The sequence below is a fragment of the Solanum pennellii genome, chromosome 8 (assembly GCF_001406875.1).
Source record: "Solanum pennellii chromosome 8, SPENNV200".
Classification (NCBI taxonomy): domain Eukaryota; kingdom Viridiplantae; phylum Streptophyta; class Magnoliopsida; order Solanales; family Solanaceae; genus Solanum; species Solanum pennellii.
The window spans coordinates 16,505,875-16,511,738 of NC_028644.1; positions in this window are offsets into that span (position 1 = coordinate 16,505,875).

The window sequence follows — 5,864 nt, forward strand, 5'->3', positions numbered from 1 at the left end:
GTCCCCCTACCGTTCCTCAAGACTCTACTAGACTCGTTCTTGTGTGATGAGACCAACGAACCTAAAGCTCTGATACCACGTTTGTCACGACCCAAAACGAGCCGCGAGTAGCACCCACACTTATCTTACTAGGTGAGCAAACCAACAATCTAAACCCCAACGTTTACCAGTATATAAATTTTGAATGGTAAATAAAAGTAGGGGTCAGTACAACGAACAAGTACTGAGTAGGTATCATCGGCCAACTCAAAATAGAAAGCAATATATACTGAATAATAATATAAAATCAACCACAATACTTAACAGGTGACAATCAACAAGTACAAGAACCATTGGCAACAACACCAAGCACACCTATGAGGACTCAAGCCTCCACACCATACTCATTTGGGAAATAGGTTCTTCGAAATTGAGTATATTAACATAATTCAAGATTACTTCTCTTTATTCTTATCGTGTCGGAACGTGACACTCCGATCCCCTAATGCTACGTGTTGGAACGTGACACTCCGATCCATTAATGCTACGAGTTGGAACGTGACACTCCGATCCCCTAATCTCATTATTTCAGTTCATCAAGCTTTCTTTATGTCAAGCGTCATCTTAATAGAGAGGATTTAAGATTAAAGATTCAACAATCTCATCATTCTAACCACCACAATTATACGATCACGACATAAAAACACACAATAAAGTATATAGAAGACCTTACAATACCACCCAATACATATTAATCGCTATTTAGAGTTTATCTATCACATAGACATAAACCATAACCTACCTCCACCAAAGAATCGTGATCAAGCAAGCTATCTCCCCAATGCCTTTTGCTTTCCTCTTCGTTCTCCCTTTCTCGCTAGTTCTCCCTCTCTACTTCTTTTTATTTTTCTTCTCCAGATTCTTTTTCTTTTACCCTAATTATCATATAAGTCATTATGATAAAAGTAACCCATTATTTGTTTTAAAGTTATCTCCTTAAACCCCCAAGTAAATAAATTATTAAACTTACCCCACTAATTTCATAAAGTTCGTCATGAATAGTCCAAAACACCCCTTTAAAACCTTTAGCAGAAATCCGACCCAGTCAAGGTTACGCAACCTGTGACGGTCCGTCGTGTCTATGACGGTCCGTCCTGCAGGTCCGTCACAAAGTTCAGAGAGTTAAATTCAGTAACGGGTTTGTGACGGTCCGTCTTACCTACAACGGTCCGTCCTGCAGTTCCGTCGTGAAGTTCAGAGAGTCGATCTCAGTACCCAGATTTCAGAGTTGAAGTGTTTTGGAACGAAGACCCTCGACGGTCCGTCGTGCCTATGAAGGTTCGTCCTACTTGTCGTCGAGGGTAATGAGAAGAGTAGCAGAATAAATTACACAAGTATGGGACGACGGAATTCACCACGGGCCGTCGCAACCATGACGGTCCGTCGCGTGGTCCGTCGACCCAATCAACTTTTATCAAAATAATTTTACTGCTCGAACCTACTAAACAGGTTGTTACATTGGAAGTCTTCTTATACCTTAGAACCAAGAAAGATATGAGGATTCATCCTCACAAAGTCTACCAGCCTAGATGTAATGGTACTCTCAAGAGAATTCATTTGAGTCCCCACACCTTTATTCAATTGATACATCATGGCTCAGGATAGGTCAGCACGATCACCTATAACCTTCTCATTAGTCATGTCTAGGGGAACTACCGGAACCTCATTCCCTTGATAATCTATAGGGACTTATTCAACTGGAGAAACATGACCACCTTGCTGAACTTGTTCACCTCGGGAAGGTACCCTCTCATTCACTACTTCCTCATCCAATCTTCTTGCAGGCATCCTTCTTATGTTCATATAAAATAAACACAAGATAAGAAATTAGGAAAAGACACTTACAACCTCCACTCTATAGAACGACACGAGTAATGAAGAAAGTGAAACTTTTATCATTCTATAGAGTCTCGCTCATAGATGTGTCGCGACTCATACTATTGAACAAAACTCTACAAGATGTGGCTTTCATGAGAATTTGAATCGTAAAGACGACTTCATAACCATATGCTATGATACAATGTTTGTAAAAGCCTGGTAGCACCCCCAAGTCACCGCAGGCACACTCAACCTATCACATGTATTACACAAGCCCTTAGACATCTATTATCGCATATATATCTAAAGTGGTGTAGAATTTAAAACTATTCACAAGAAAGTCAAACGGATTTCTTTATAAATATAGAACAACAAGTCTCATTGTAAGCCATCATAGACACATATAATAGCATAGAGTCACAACCCTTACATTTAAATGAAACTATAGCTAATTATAAAGTCATTAATAAGAGATAACTACAAACATAAACGATGTCCTCGAAAATATGAGGACATACCAGCTACTTCCCAAGGTTCAACTATTAAGAGAATCCTCACTTGCAACCTATACTTGAAGAAATAAAGAAAACATATGGAATTAGCACATTGAATGCACTAAGTATGGTGAATATGCAACAAAACCATGCAAAAAGGGACATTTACTTATATAATAGTTTTTCATGATCTTTTGGAAGAAATATCGTAAAAGAAGTATAAAATCTTCAAGTCAATATTCACATCACACATATTCCAGATTCAACAAGTAAGCCTTTTCATCACTTTAGACCCCCTAACAAAGGTCACTTTAAAACTCACTTGAGTAAGACATGAAGAGACCGCCCATACAACCGATAAAAGCATACCTAAGTGATCTTCAAAGCTACCTCAGATAAGAACCTTCCTATTCAACATACTTAAATAAATGAATATTATTCATTAAATCCATTTAAGAGACAACTAAAAAATTAGGCGACTTCACATAATGGTCTCGGGAGACATAGGGAACTCATCCTAGCATCTTAAAGTCCTACTCGTGCCAAGTGTAGATAGCGCCCCACTCAACTACCTATATGTTTTAGAATCTATCCAAAACTAGAATGCAGGTCCCACATGATGAGAATAGGAATTAACCTATATAGACCGTAGTAGCTAGGTATGGAACCCGGTGTCATAAGACCCCACACAGTGGAATGTGTTCTACTCTCAAAGGGTAGAACTAGGACATATCCCATGTTGGCACATACTTAAGGGTTATCAAAACCTTAGTACAAGTAGAGCTACTACCACAAACATATCAGCTGGTGCTTTGCCTTTGTTCTCATAAAGTAATTTCATTTACATAAAGGTATTTGAGAAGGTACCATTTCTTAGTTTTACCAACTCACAACACCACTACTAATAAGGGATCCACAAAGATCTACCGATCAAGGTCCATTTAGATGACATTTATGATTTTATTAGATATGGTTTCATGTCATTTCGGCCAACCTCCTCTTAAGTCTATCATTCCACTCAAGAAGGGAACCATTACAGTCTACCTATCAAGGCTTCTTGTTTAAACTTTTTTTCATATTCAAGGTTTCGTATAAGCCTTTCCTAGAAGCGAACCACTGTGGGTCTACCGATCCTAGAATTCCATTAATACACACATATATTTAAACAATACCATTCAAGTGCCAAGTAGGGACTACTAAGTCTACCTAAACAAGATACCATATAACCATTTAGGGATTCTTCATAGTCTATCATCTTCACATACCATCAATTAAAGGAATAATACTTTCACCTCAAACATGCACATAAAAAATATCATTCTTCACATTGTACATATATACAAGATATAACATGATAATACCACAATTCACATAACAATACCGACAAGGCCATGTTCATAACATATGTAACAATTGTACACTGCCACCATAAATTGACTATACCAATCAATAACAATTCAATATCAATTTTATAGTAAGCAAGAAAATTAGGTAAATTATCCACTTTACAATAGTCACCATCACCATTCCTTAACCTTTTCAAACAATACACACAACAAGATATCTTACCAATTACCATATATATGAGATTAAACTAAAAATTAATTCATACATATCAATGATCCAGCAATACTCACATAGATATCACCACTATAAGGAAAGATATTAACAATTCTAACAATTATGAATATATAATTCGATTGCCCATAACAATCTACACATGAAATCAATACACCATAGCCATAATCAATTCACCCACTTTTAGAGCCAAAATAAGGAATTCAAGGAATACATCAGTTCATGCAAGTCTTGATCATAAAACCATCATTTAACATTTATTACTTGATAAAACATTAATTCAAACCTTTTTATGCAAGAACCCATGCTTAGAATTCAAAATAGGATTTCAAGGTTTTTGAAGATATTTGAAAATCCTTTGTAATTGCCTCCTTGAATGAGATAAGAAAAAAGGATGAAATCACCATACCTTAATTGAAGAAATCCCAACAAATTTATGGAGAAATCGATGGAAAACTTCAATCCTAGCTGCATCTTGGTTTCATGTTTTCATGGAGGTTTGGAGTGAACTTCTTTTGAGCTATGGTTTTGATTTTTGAATATTGAAGTCTTAAGTCTAGGTTTAGAGTTGTAAGTAAATTAAAATACCATAAATAACCCAAAATAACTGTGTAGGACTTAATTAGGACGATAAATCACCCCTCACTAGGACGAGACTTATAGGAAAAATGCAGACCAAACGACGTGGTGTCATTGGAACAACGCCTTGTCATGCTTGGCGTGTTTTGATAAGAGACTCCCCAAATGGGGACTTAGATCCTTCGGCTATGTTTGGAGCCACACCCCATGTTGACGGGACGTTTGATGAAAGGGGAATTGTTTGTGGTCGTGGTTTTTAGGTGTTTTGGTTGCTTCATGGCCAATGTTTTGTTCCTCCTCAAGGACCCTTAGAGTGGTCATTAGGGATTCCTACCTGGAATGTTTGACCCTAAACATGACCATCTAGATGATAGAGTCCCTTCTATAATATTAGACACTAAACAACACATAAAAAATGCAAAGGCACACTAGCATACATAAGAGTATTTTTTGAACGTCTTGGTTGTTATTTGATATTTGACATCAAAATAGTTGAAGGTGACTTCAAATGTTATTATTCATCATTTTAAAACATTATTAACTTATACGAAACATGATAGTCTCTAGTTTAACCTAGTTTCTTTGGAGGGTTGCAACATCTTCATGAAAATGTCTTGGGAAATGAGGGCTAGTGCACAAAAATCATAGTCATTGTGTCACCTTCACGAGTAAGACAGCGGTCGTGGTCTTCACTATGGCTCATGAAGTTCCCCTGTGGTGCCTAGGCGTGTTCACTTAGTGAGGGTTACTTATGTAATTTTCTTTTATGTCCTATTCAAGTGGGGTCATTTTGGGTGTTTTTAGGGGGTACTATATATGATACTTTTAAGTGCAAATTACCAAGACTAAGTCATATACTCAAATACCGAATTGAATAAAAAACTTCTTCTACTCAATATTTCTTTCTCTAAAACTAAAGAAAATATAAAAGATCGATAAGAGCTAGGATTTGTGAATTTCAAGGGTTCTTATAACATCTCGCAAAATTTAAATAACTGGGATTAAGCTAAGAATTGAAAGTAGTCATTTTGGATAGAATAAAAATCTAGAAATTATGTTAAGTTAGAAAAAAGGTGAATTTTTAGTCAACTCTAAACGACCATTACACCTAGCTCAATATAAGTTAGGTGTACTTCTATATATGGTAGGAAAGCACGTGCAATGATCTTTACAGCGCCACCTAGTTAGCGTGATTAATGTTTGTATGAGTGAGTTCTGACATTTGGAAGTTGTATGATTCGAATAAGGAAAGGCGAAAATCATATTTTTGAAGGGTAGTTTGTTTTTCTCCTTACCGAATTATTTTATTTCGTTTTTAGGTAATTAATTGGGTTTTGAATTGATCTTAATAAGTTT